The 14,361-nt window shown below is 38.8% G+C and overlaps 1 pseudogene; it reads left to right on the forward strand.

The window, feature by feature from the left end:
• The first annotated feature begins 3,961 nt into the window (after positions 1-3,961).
• LOC148526733 (5S ribosomal RNA) lies at positions 3,962-4,079 on the forward strand (annotated as a pseudogene).
• Positions 4,080-14,361: the final 10,282 nt, after the last annotated feature.

The following is a 14,361-nucleotide window of genomic DNA, read 5'->3' on the forward strand; positions in this document are numbered from 1 at the left end:
CTCTGAAGCACATGTATTTAAAACACAGAGTCGGGAACTTAAGAATAGGCTAAGAGAAAGAGGATACAGTAAGAGATGCATAAAATGAGCACAAGCATGCATCTCTGAAACACCCAGAGAAAAGTTGATATTCAATGACTGTGAAAAACAACTGTGCAAACAAAAGGAAGGATTAAGATTCATCGGCAACTTCTATAAAGAATGGAGAATTATTCAGTACATTATCCAACGGCATTGGCCAGTCCTACACTTAGATAAAGATTTGTCATCAATTTTGGATAAAAAGGTAGCGATGGGTTGGCGACGGTCCAAAAACCTAAGAGTTAAACTTGTACATAGTCACTATGTGAAATATCCTAAGGATGCCAATAAAACACAAGGATCCTATGCCTGTGGGACCTGCAAGGCATGCCCATATATGATAAAACAAGAAAAAGTGACTGATAAATATGGAATTGAGATCAAAATTAGAGACTTTATCAACTGCAATACCTCATGTGTGATATATTGTCTGACCTGCAGCTGCAATCTCAGGTACGTTGGAATGACCTCAAGAAACCTGAAATTACGTGTTCTTGAACACATTGGGACAATAAGAAATGCTGTCTCAGATAAAGCCAAATTCAAGAAACTCACATCGGTTGCACGTCATTTTTATACATGCCACAATAATAATTATAAAGAACTCCAGGCATCTGTTTTAGAGAAGATCAACATGGGCATTCGAGGAGGTGATTTAACACAAGAACTAATTAAACGAGAAAGCATGTGGACTTTTAAATTGGGTGCTCTAAATCCATACGGGATGAACGAATACATAAATTACAGTGTATTCCTATAAAAAACCAAACTTATGTACCTGGCAATTGCCTTGGAGATATATGATTTCATATTTCAGGACTTTTTGACTATAAGAAGTCACATGAGATTTTTTAGAGCTTAAACACACTATTGGCAAATGGCCAGATTCATTTTTTCAGAATAAAATAAGAGTGATGTGAATACATATTTGATATAAATTTTAATACTATACACATATGAAATCATATTATGAATTCATCACTATATTAGGAATAAGGGCTTAGGAATGTTATTATCTTTTCCTCCCGTTTTTTCCCTTCACGTTTTCTTCTTTTTTTCACTTTTGTTATACTAGTTTTACCCCCCTTTTTTTGTGTATATTTTTCACGTGTGTACTTATCACCTATAAGAATTAATTGGATATATTGATCCACTTATTACTTCTCCCTGCCTCGCCACCACTAATTTAATAGATATATTAAAAGTATCTAATTGTTCACTGTTTTCATTTTTATTGGTTGATCATATCATGTTTAATTCACTTATATGTTCCATTAATGGTATAATGTTTACCATATTATTTCACATATTTTCACTATTTTTTATGCACCTCTTGTGTCTAATACACTGTTCTGAGGAATGAATATTCACTACAATATGTTGTCAAGAAATGAGTATTCCACATAAAAGAATTAGAATTATTATATTTATGTGGTATTATTTATTTACTAATGTAAAATCAATGTACTATTGACATGACTCTGAACAACTAGGAATATGAAAGATTAATAAAATTTAGACAATACTTGATCACTTGGTCAGTTCTTTTGATATATGCTGCCCTATGCTTGTTTGTGCACTTATATTTAATTTAGTTGGTATTCTTCAATACTGGCATTATATCCACCTATTCTTCACTATTACAATGTTTACTCACTAAGGTTATATAATTAAGCAGCAGCGTAAGAAGGGATTAATAAGCTGCTATTAAGATTTTAGCACTTTGCTGACTATACAATACACTATATTAGTTGTGTTTATAAACTGTACTCCTAGCGAGAAACTCTCACGGAGAGCTGCACACATTAATTTCTTTTTGTTTCAAAGGATATTTTGATATAGGAACTACACTGAACACAAGAATAATAAGTATGGGGATAATACTCCCTATTATATGTTTTATTTTCTAACCCTCCCGCCTTCCCTCCCCTCCTCTCTCTTTTTTTATTTTTTTCTTTACATATAAATTTTCATATAAATTAATAAGAATTATATTTATGTTTTTATATATTATATTTTAAATCCAATATAATTTTTGATTGGTATCATGTGATTAAGACTATTCATATCAATATGCCTCATGTTATCAGTGCTTTACTTTATAATCCGAATCACTAACTATATGGAACAAAACTACAAATACCAGCATGCTCCATTCCCTCCAACATCGCCCTATCTTTCTAAATGCTTGAAATTTTGCCTGTAAATAAATACATACATTTTAAAATCATTATTATCCTATGATCAGTAATTATGGGCAAAGATTATATTTTATATTCCAGCATGCCTTAGTTTAGTAGCGCTTTATGCTATGGTTCCGATTTAGCAACTATATGGTATAAAACTACAGATACCAGCATGCTTCACTCCACCCCCATTGAGATTGGCTGTGGATCAGCCACATGACTACTTGGGGACGTAAATGGTGGGCGTGGCCTATCCCCTAGAGAATTTCCCAACATCCAATGACATCTCCCAAAAGATGGGAGATATGAATATTTACTCTATTTAAGTAGCAGCTGTGTGTGATGTAACACACACGAGGTGAACAAGCCCTCAGCCGGGCAAAACGCACGTCCTCTTTCAACCACCACTAGAACGGGAGCACCAAGCAGATGGCGCACGGTCGGCGCATGGACTGGATTCTGGGCTCCCACTTGGGGATGGTATCATATTAGCCAAGAGGCTTTACACTTATGCCAGTTACATATGGGCATAACTTTGGAGCAGGCAACTTATCTCCTGCTGCCAAGTTTCATATTCCCAAAACTTTGGGAAATCTACCTATCATAGGAGCTATATTTAAGGGACACAGTACTAGGTATATGCATTGTGATTTAGTTCCCAGATACATGTTTACACATATATTCTAAAAAATGTGATGAGATATACATATGTCACGCATATGGATACTTTAACCCTATGTGACTTTATATGATATACAATTACCTCAGAACTAGTATGTTTTGTAGCCAGTATTATACTAACTGCTGCTTTGTGACTTCACCCCCCTCTCTCTCTTTTTTTGGTCCCTTTTTAAACTGACGGATCACCTATTATGTATGTAAATCAGGAAACTGAAATATTATGATAAAGGGTCCTTTTAAGACATGTGTGATATTGTACATATTTCTTTACTGTGGATATCCGATTTGGACTCAAATGTGGAGACACAGTAATATGCATTTGCATCTAGCATGACGTGTCTTACAATTAGTCTCTCTATGTATGTTACATGTATATTTAATTATTGAGAGGGATTTATGGTGAAGTACATACAAGACACCTATGTGGATATAATGACTTGATGTGATTATATGCTATGCACCTGTTTTAGAATTATCTTGTAGCTAATGGTATGTAATTGCTCTTATGTACAATGTATGTGAACCTTACTCTATTGGCTCTAAATCTAAACTAACAGCAGGTTATCTACGTTATATATACACTATGTAATTTTCTTATTGTGGAAGGATGTTTTTCAAGACATTTGTGATGTCTATGAACAGTTGAAATCTTTTGTTCTGTGACATATAATTTCCACTAAGGGTGCGTCATATAGGGGATTATGTGATATCTGGATTTATGTGATAGAAAAATATAATGCATTAAATTTTATTCAAGTGGGATATCCACACTAAATAATTCTATTTCATTAATCATAAAATATCCATTTGCCTGTACAACTCATTTGGCAGCGTTGGTGCACAAAATATATGTGTAACAATTAAAGTATGCTCATGCGTAAACTTTCTTTGGAACACAAAATTTTTTATATTAAATAAATGGACTTCTCATTGTGATAGTCCTACATTTATGAATTGGTTGTGCTCTTGCTCTGACCTAGGTGGGGGTAATCTACCTTTCCTCATGGAATTACTACTACAGCCATACATCACTAAAATGCCCAATCTCGTCTGATCTTGGAAGCCAAATGGTGATAGGCCTGGTTAGTACTTGGAGGGGAGACCCCCAGGGAATACCAGGTGCCGTAGGCTAAAGAGGAATATATGGGACCCCAATGACGACTGGCAGAGCATTGCAAACTATATTTCTATTTTTTTCTACCTAATTTATAGTTAAACATCTTTAGTACTCTTGACTAAACATTCCCATACCCATTGGAATGATGATAAATTGTTAAATATTTCGCCAGAGGAGTACCTCTGGATCTTTTTAGATCCAATTACATTTTATGACCTTGCCTTTTTTTCTTTTTTTCTTGGGGGATTTTGGTATCTTATATTCTATCAATTTATATTTAATAAAAGCTATATTTTAATAGTATTTTCTAAGTGTGCCCCAATAACTAGCCCTACCTTTTTCTTCTTTCTGTGTATGTATCAGAGGAAAGCAGCCTGTAGTTCTCCGGCTGAACTAGAACTCCCAGCATCTGTGATGTTTGCTGGGCCTACTGGAAGTTATTTGTCAACAGGTGGCATGCTTCAGGTTACCACCTGCTTTACGCACTGCGTAAATATGTATGTATGTGACCAACATACACAACTAATTTTTGTATGAAATTTATTTTCACTTTATTGCACACATCCTGGCAGGAAGATGCTCTGTGCTGCTGCTGCTGCTGCTATTATTTGACCACCCCATTAACTTGGTGGTTCTGAATTAAAAAAAAAATGAAAGGGGCATACAGAAGATGATATCTGTGGCCATTACAATTTCTGGACATTCATAAACTATAAAATTAAAAATATCTGGCAGCAATGCCCCAAACAGCACATAATTCAAAGAAAAGAGGTGCAAGATGGAATTGTACTTGGGCTCTCCCACCCTTAAATATACAGTACATGCACAATTTACGAAACCAATCACTTCAGCGACACGGACTGCCACTTGTGGATGAAATGATTGATTTTTTGGGCCCCCACAAAACAAGCTGCCAATGCGCAGTTGACATTGGTTACAATGATCCCATACACAAACTGGCTTTTCAACATAGGTAAGATGAGATGTCCTCATCATCATAATCATCATCATCCCCTTCAGTGTGTACATCATCTTCACACAATATTAATTCATCCCCGCTGTAATCCACCATTACAGATGCATCTGTATTTTTTTTACTTCCTCGTGGAATTTTCATTTTGATGAACATCATCTTTTCCACATTTTGGGGAAGTAGCCTCCTACACCGATCACTGACAAGGTTCCTGGCTGTACTGAAAACTCTTTCAGAGTACACACTGGAGGGTGGAAAACTTAAGTAAAGCAAAGCCAGTTTGTGTAAGGGACTCCAAATTGCATCTTTTTCCTGCCAGTAGTGAAACGGACTGTCTGACATGCCTATTTAGATGCTATCCCTAAAATAATCATCCACCATTCTCTAAATGGTGACCATATCAGACAAAGTCACGGTAGACATGTCACTCATTGTAGGCAGTTCTTTTAGACCTAACCAGATGTAATTAGGTTTTACTAACTGATCTGCATCACCAGCAGAGGGTTTCTTAGGAAAATTTAGTTTTTTCCTTGCAGCCGCAGAAACTGAAGGAGGAGATGCTGCCGTGTCACATGCCACTTGAGCTGACAATTTTTTCACCATCTCTTCAGATTTGTGTCGTCAGAAAGACACAATGTATGATTTAAACCTAGGATCAAGTATGGTCACCAAAATATAGTTACCTGATTTCAAGAGATTGATGACACTTGGATCCTGGCGAAGCAAATGAAGGGCTTGATCTACAAGTCTGATATACTTAGCGGAATCACTCTGTCCAGCTCTTCCTTCAGTTTCTAAAGCTGCTTTTGCAAAAGTCTGATTAGGGGAATGACCTGACTCAAGCTGGCAGTGTCTGAACTAACTTCACATGTGGCAAGCTCAAAGGATTTGAAAACCTTGCACAACACTGAATTTATTCTCCACTGAGCTTAACTAAGGTGTATTCCTGCTCCTTTCCCTATGCCATAGGACCATGATGGCCTTTTGCTGTTCCTCCATCCGCTGAAGCATATAGAGGTTTGAATTCCACCTAGTTACTACATCTTGTTTCAGCTGATGGCAGGGCAAATTCAACAGTACTTGCTGGTGCTGCAATCTTTGGCACACAGTTGCTGAATATGGAAATGTCCCAAAATCTTTCAGCCACCGAGAGCATCTCCTGCATGCTCCTGTCATTTTTGAAAAAATGTTGCACAACCAAAGTAATTTTGTGAGCAAAACATGAGACATGTTCAAATTCACTCAGATGTAGTGCTCTCACATTATTGATGGCATTGTCAGAAATCACAAATCCCAAGGAGAATCCAAGCAGGGTAAGCCATTTTGCAATGATTTCCCTGAGTTTTTCTAAGAAGTTTGGTATGCCTCTTAGTGAAACCAGTGATACACAGAGTAGCCTGCTTCTGAATGAGCTGGCATTTGTTAGATGCTGCTGCTGTTTGTGTTTGCACTGTTGGAGGCAATACAACTGCCCAGTGGGCTGTCACAGTCATGTGATCTTTAGTTTGCCATGTCCTGCTTGTCCACATATCTGTGGTTAAGTGTACAGTGGGTACAATGGCATTTCAGAGGACACCACTGTGCAACTGGATGACTGCTGTCATACTTGTTCCCCTTGCAAAGGATTGTTTGACAGTTAATTGTTTTATTAAACTGCTAAAAGTAGTATTCTTCCTGGTCCCCTTCTGGGATGAAGATCCACTCACAGCAACAGCAGCAGCAACAGGCATAGTACTCAGGATCCTTCTAAGGAATCACGGATAGGAGAGGAGTCAGTCATGCTTATGAAATTGGATGCAGCAGGACTACTTTCAATTATGATTGAGGATGTTGATGATGCAGGTGTTGGTGGTGGAGATTGCAGGTGCTTCGATCTAACAGAGAGAAGGGAGCAGCTAGGTGACACTGGACTTATTGTTAAGTTTTTAGCCAAAGTTTCTGAATTTTGCAAACAATTTGGAATTTGATGAATGCGCTGCAAGTGACGTAGCAGGGAGGAGGTACCTAGATGTTTAAGGTCCTTACCTCTACTCACTCTTGCTTGGCAAATGTTACAGAAGGCTTGACAACTGTTGTTCAGATTTGGGTGGAAATAATACCACACATGAGAATTGGATTTTTGTGTCTTTTATCCTGGCGTGACAATGTACTTTTTCATACCATGGGCAACAACTGTTGCCTGATTTACACAAACAACATCCTCGATATCAACATCCTCATCATCCTTGTTAGCGCAAACTACAGAAATCTCCTCATCCTCCTGGTACAATTCCACAGAAGCATCCTCATTTTCTATGTCAGCATGTTGACTTGTGCTACTCATCCCCACATTTGCAGAGGGCACACAAATGGTGGAAGGAGGATCCTCTTCAAGTACAGTATTAGAAAGGTCAGGCTCACACATGGTAACTGCAGACACACTTGGACTCTCCTCGGGGATCTGTGACATTTCTGAGCACCCAGTTGGTTCATGTGCCTTAGCGATTTACATTTTTTTTTACACTTTTACAAGGAGAAGGGCCTACATCATCATAAGATGCAGAACCCCCTTGCACAAATAAAGGCCAAAGCCTTATCCTTTCCTTGCCACTTCGTGTAATAAATTACATATTGTCAATTTTTAATTTCTCTGCAGCTAACTTAGTTTTTCTTTTTTTTTCTTTAATACTGTAAAACATTTCTTGTTTGATTTTAAATGTCCTGACTTAAGCCCTTGGGCATCTGCCTTTGTAGATGATGCTGATGGCCTTGCATCATCATCATGACTGCTGGCAGCAGCTGCAAGACTGGTATGTGGTTCCTGCTGTCTCCTCTCATTTGTTCATCCTCCATATCAACAAACTTACACTGTTGTCTGACCTGCAGTGTCACCAAACAATATTTTTTTCAACACTGGGAAAGAGCTCCCCTGAACAAGGCTGCAGACCCTTGATGAGCAACATAGACAGCACCCCTTCTTTATGGACAAACAAAGCACCTCTGCTTAGTGTAGATAGACCACCTGCAGTGCAGAGTCACAAATACATGGATGATAAACTGCAGTCTGGCTGGCAGTATCACCAAACAATAATAGCACAGCCAAGTTGCTAATGCACGCACAAAATTTTTTTTTTTCTTTTACATTTTTTGTGGATTGATAATATTAATTTTATTTTGCTTTTATTTTTTTTACACTGTGGAAGAGCACCCCTGAATGAGGCAGCAGCCCCTTGATGAACAACACAGACAGCACCCTTTTTTATGGACAACAAAGCACCCTGCTGAGGACAGACCACCTGCAGAGTCACAAATATATGGACGATAAACTGCGGTCTGGCCAGCAGTGTCACCAAGCAATAATAGCTCAGCTAAGTTGCTAACACATACACACACACACACACACACTCACACAAAAAGCACTTTTATTGTTTTTTACACTGGGGAAGAGCACCCCTGAATGAGGCAGCAGCTCCTTGATGAACAACACAGACAGCACCCCTTCATTATGGACAACAAAGCACCCCTGCCGAGTGCTGACAGACCAACTGCAGAGTAACAAATACATGGATGATAATAAACTGTGGTCTGGCCGGCAGTGTCACCTAACAATAATAGCGCAGCTAAGTTGCTAACGCGCACATAAAAAAAAAGTAAAAAGCACTTTTATTTTTTTTAACATGGGGAAAAGCACCCTTGATTGACAGAGCACCCCCTCTGGACAACACAGCACCCATTTATGGACTGCAGCCCTAGCCCCTTGATGGACAGGACAACAACACAGCAGCAGCCCTTATGTATAACACAGCAGCAGCAGCCCTTTGATTGACAGGACAAGTGACACAGCAGCTGCAGCACCCACTGAAGCCCACCTTTATATACTGCAGCCCCAACCCCTTTATGGACAACACAGCAGCAGCCTTCAGCCCCAGACCCCGACAGGACAGGTTGGACAACACACTGACACAGACAGTGACTCCAACATGTCTGTTCAGTTCACCATCCACACCCAGAATGAAAATGCTGCCGATCACCGGGACCTTATAGAATCCAAAACTCACAAGAATCCAACAGTGGGAGGATGACGTTTTTGCCTCGTTTTGAGATCCGAGTCATGTGGGAAAACCCGAGCCTAACTCGGTTCTCGCCTTGGATCTGAAAGTTCAGGTGGGAACTGGACCTGCGCATCACTAGAATTTACCCTGCAAACAAAAAAAATAAATAATTTTGCACCACTTGCATTGCAACATGGTTTGTTCCAGATGCAAAGTTACTCACTTAGTTTGATTTGCTCCCAACTCAGAATCAGACCCTTAATGTCGAAATCAGCAATGCTAATATTCTCCTTATGGTTTCCTAAAGAGAATTCTCATATTAGATAATAGGAGTACAAATTATATAACATTCAACCCATTCTAATTTTTGGGCTATATATAAACTGCCATTCTGGACATGCCATGTTCCCATTAACTTCTTAGAAGTTTCTAAGTGCACTGTTATGGCTGGCTTTTCACTGTTAGTGACATTGTAAATGTCCAGTCACTGCACACTTGGTAAATCCACAAGAGAAAGGGAAATCACATTATCAGGGTCAGATTAAGGGTCAAATGGCCTTAGGTCTGAAGATGATCAAGGGCCCATTGTGAAAAGTAGAGGAGCCAGTAACTACATTCAGTGCCATAACAGGGTGGCAGTGAGTCATTATATCATGTCCATGGGGGTGGGGCAGCCGTCCCTGGCACCCTGCAAATCACATGCAGGGTCCTGTGCCTTGTGTGAAGACACAGGTTGACAACCCCAAGTTCCGGCCCTGCCTACATTATCAGCCCCAATGTCTCGCTAACTGCGTAAAAGTAGACAAACAGCATCATTTTGTAAAGCAAAATATAAATGTAATTTTATGGCCAATCATGTTGTCATGATGATGGTTTTATTTTTCATGTCTAGATCTGGAGCTGTAGTCCCATCCACCCCATTTTAATCTGAACCTGCACATGATAGCATTACTAGGACATCCCCTTAGTGATAGAATTGTCCATAAAATTCTCTCCTCCGCTTTCCCGTACTAATACTAAACATCCAAGTCAAATGGTCTAATATTACCTAGCTAAATTTAGTATGCTGACTTTATAACAGTGTTAAAGATAGCTGTGTGTATAGTAAACAAGGGGTTATGGAACATCTGATCAGAATACAACCTCCAACAATGTAAACTTGTCAATAGTCCATTAGTTTACTAATATACAGCTCCCAAATATAGGGTAGGATGCATCAAGCATCACATTTTGCATCTGATGCATCCAGCCAGGGCCGGTTCCAGGGGTCAGAGCACCTTGTGCTGGATCTCTAAAGTGCGCCCCAACATTGCGCATGCGACTGAAAAAGGGTGTGTGGCCTAATTACCATAGGTGACGCCCCCTACATGATGTTATTTGGAGGTGTGCTCGCATGACACGCCTCCAAATAACATCAGGCTGAGGGGAGCCTCACTAGCTGGGCTTTCCACAGCCCTGTCCTGTCTCTGAATGGATGCTGCACGAACCATCCATTCAGATTCCGGGGTCCAGCACCGCCGCACAGCTGCGGCGGTGGGGGTCCCCACCCTACCAAATTGACCACCCACAAGCCACTTCGGCCCATGGGTGGAACAGCGGGACAGTACTGTCCCACTGAAATTGGGATGTTGGGGAGGGGTGCGCCCTCTATGGGTGGCGTCCCTGTTCGACCTCACTGGTCGAACACCCCTAGAGCTGGCCCGGCATCCAGCCACTGATCGCAATCATAACGGCATTAATAGCACTGTATGGTTGTACAATTGTGGCTAAAATCGCAAAGGACATCTCTCCCAATAAGAGCTGTCCTTTGTGAAATATGGATTTCCAGGTTTATGATCTGGGAGTCCATCTGCATATGCCTGACCATTGCATCCTCTGGGGTTTAAATTAAGCCATCACCAGATATAGTATATAGCATGCTTAATAGGACCCAGTGTGTCTTTTAGCTTTAGAGCTAATTGGTTTTAGGGCTTTTGATGGTATTGGTGTGGGGGGGATTTTCCAAAACCAAAACGCTTGAGGGTCATTTTGCAAAACTAAAAAACAAAGATGAATCCGGATTTAAAACCAAAACCAAAACATGGGGGTCAGCGCACATCTCTAATTGTTACCATACATAAAACAATGAGAGAGCCAGAAATTGTGCTTAGGAGTTGTCCCTCATAGGTACTTCTTCAACGGATCTCCTTTTTCTCCCGTTGTACTCCAGATATTTGTATATATGAAATAAAACAGACAGTGGACCCAAGTCAATACCAATGATCATAAAAGTTATTTTCTGATTTAAAAAAGGTCCCAAAACCAGAGATTTATATGATAGAAATAGTCCCTTGTAATCACCAGTGTATTCCTCAAAGGGGCAACTGAAGAGAAATGGCAACACCCTTCAAGGCAGATGTCAGTCTGCTTACTTGTATGCGTACATCAGTAAGACAATGTAGAGACGCATAAAAGTATCTTTATCCTCCCTGTAACTTTCTCCCTTTCACATTAGGGCATGCAGGTTGAAGCAGAAAAACACACACAATGTGTATTCCAATAAATCATGCTTTACTATAAAACTCTAATAAAATATGGGAAAGCATATCCATACCAGATGTTAAAACTCTTTTCACATTACCACATATAGAATGGAACCCGGGTATTCAGCATGGGGTATGTGTGAAGGTATGTGTGGTCAGGATATACTGCCCCTGATTGGGTCCACTGTCTGCTTTATTTCACATATACGAATATCTGGAGTACACTGGGAGAAAAAATAGATACGTTGAAGAAGTACCTATGAGGGACAACTCCTAAGCGTAATTTCTGGCTCTCTCATTGTTTTATGTATGAATTCTGAATTGGTGTTTTCTTGTTGAGAGCTGAGTGCTGCATTGAAGTGTTGTGCCGATCTTACAGTTTATCATTTTTATTCTAGTTGTTGCCATGACAAAGGGAGATCCTACTCTGTACCACTTTTTGGAATTATACTAATGAGCTGGTTTGACAGGATTGGGTTTAATGTTGAATATGTAATAACTGTAATGCATGTAAACATTTTGTCCTTCACAAATAGTGTGAATAGACTGTTAAGCAGTAATGATCGTATGTAACCAATTTGTCGACCATCAGAAAGTCCACATTCAGAAAGTTGACAGTACATCAAGTTCAACATAATTGTTGACAATCAGGATGTCAACACATACAGTACATAATGTCGAAATTAATTATGTTGACATTCACAATGTTGACAATGACACAATGTTGTCATTGTCAAAATGTTGACATTGTGAATGTCAACAGGCTCAATATCAACACCCAATTTTATGGTTAGGGTTAGATTAGGGTAGGTATAGGAAGCGATTAGGGTTAGATTGGGGTTAGACAGTGGGTTAGGATTATGGTTACAGTTAGAGTTATGTACAGAGTAAAGTACAATGGAAAATCACATTGTCGAGATGCCAACTGTTGACATTCACAATGTTAACATTCTGGCAATGCTGACATTATGTATGATTTTGTGAATGTCGATATTTGACACTTGTTGACATTATGCGGTCAACAAAATATACCACACAGGTGGTGAGAAAGATGCATGTATGACAGCCTACAATGTAGATGCATTATTATTCCTTATAATACCCTGAGACTTTAAAATTAGTTTAGAACTTACCTAAACATGTGTAAGTGAAAAAAGTTATAAAATATGTCTTGTTATTATCCAGATATGTGCCAAGGTTCTGTTTTATTACTCAGACTTAAATGCTAAATTTGGTTTAAGAGATTCACACACATATACTTCATAAATTCTTAATGAGTAATACTCACAGATTCTTTTAGCAATATTTAATTATATTACATGATTATATCTCCCGCATTCATTTATGTATGAATAAATGAATAAATGAATAAACACATTTAAACATTGGTACAAGCATTTGGGATAGAGAAGAAACAAGGTTGAAGGAACCTAAAGATTAGTTGACCACATGGACAGACAGACATAGATGTAACAAAATGGGTCAGTAGGTAGCAATGGGTGAGATTTTGTATTGGACTAGAAATTATATGAGAATAAACTTAAAATATCCAATTTCTTTGGTCATTCAATTCACAAACATAGAGAGAAAGCACTTCCATACTTAGTAGTCAGAAAGCATACTAGGATCAGTGAAAGGTGGCTGATTGATCAAAGACATATAAAATGTAAAATAAAAAATTCATAATCACACCATCTTATTGATATTCTTGTTTAAAGCCATGCATGTACTTTGATGCTGAACAAGTGTGAATGGTTAATAATGTTATACTACTAGTGATCTGACATCATGTTGTTTCATTGTTTGACTTTTATGATTTTATACTATTTTTTATGATAATGCAATGCTTAGGCAGTACACATGAAAAATGAATGTAACCTTTTTATGAATTACATTATTGAATAACACAGTAGCTTACTGTTTAAAACACTGGTTCCCGAACGGTGCGCCGTGTCACCCTGGTGTTCCTTGGGACACTTTCAGGGGTGCCTCAGGTTGGTGGTCCAGCACCAAATCAAATTATTTATGATCAATGTAATGTAAATATGTCGACAAACAGAAGCGCAAACATGTCCATCACCAAGAACAATTTACTTCACTTTACTACTTTACTACATTTTTTTCTGAATTTCATAATAACACACTTTTAGCTTAGGGGTGCCAGGAAAACAATGCTGATACTCTAGGGTGCAGTGATTCAAAAAAGTTTGGGAACCACTGGTTTAAAACATTAAGGTGAACTTAGTATCTCCAAATAGTTTATAAAACTATACCTAATTGTTTGACATATGCTAAAGGTTTTTTCAGAACTTGCAAAGCATCTGGGTGAGCAGAGCATTTAGATTTGCACAAAGGTGCCTAATTGCAAATTCTGACACAAATTCATTGGTGCCCCCTCACATCTTGGTTTTTGAATCTGCCACGGAAATTCCATTCTTTTCTGGGATTCTTGGTCCTACTGAATGTAGCATGCTGAAAAGAGAAAAATATCACTTCATTAATCCCATCCAGTGTATTTTCCAAACACACTGTACTAGTGCTCTCTCTATATATATATATATATATATATATATATATTGTGACACAGTCGGGATAGGGGTCCCTCTCCTGGGGTAGATGGACTCCCTCTTTACACACACAGCAGCCGGAGAAACAGGACACAGTTCTGGGGTTCTCGTGCAAACTGGATGGAGCCAGTCTTTATTGTACCAGACACATAAACAAAATAAAACATAAACAAAATCCTAGCCCATCTGTGCTCTAACTAGAC

Source organism: Taudactylus pleione, unplaced genomic scaffold (assembly GCF_031769625.1).
Source record: "Taudactylus pleione unplaced genomic scaffold, aTauple2 ptg000095l, whole genome shotgun sequence".
NCBI lineage: Eukaryota > Metazoa > Chordata > Amphibia > Anura > Myobatrachidae > Taudactylus > Taudactylus pleione.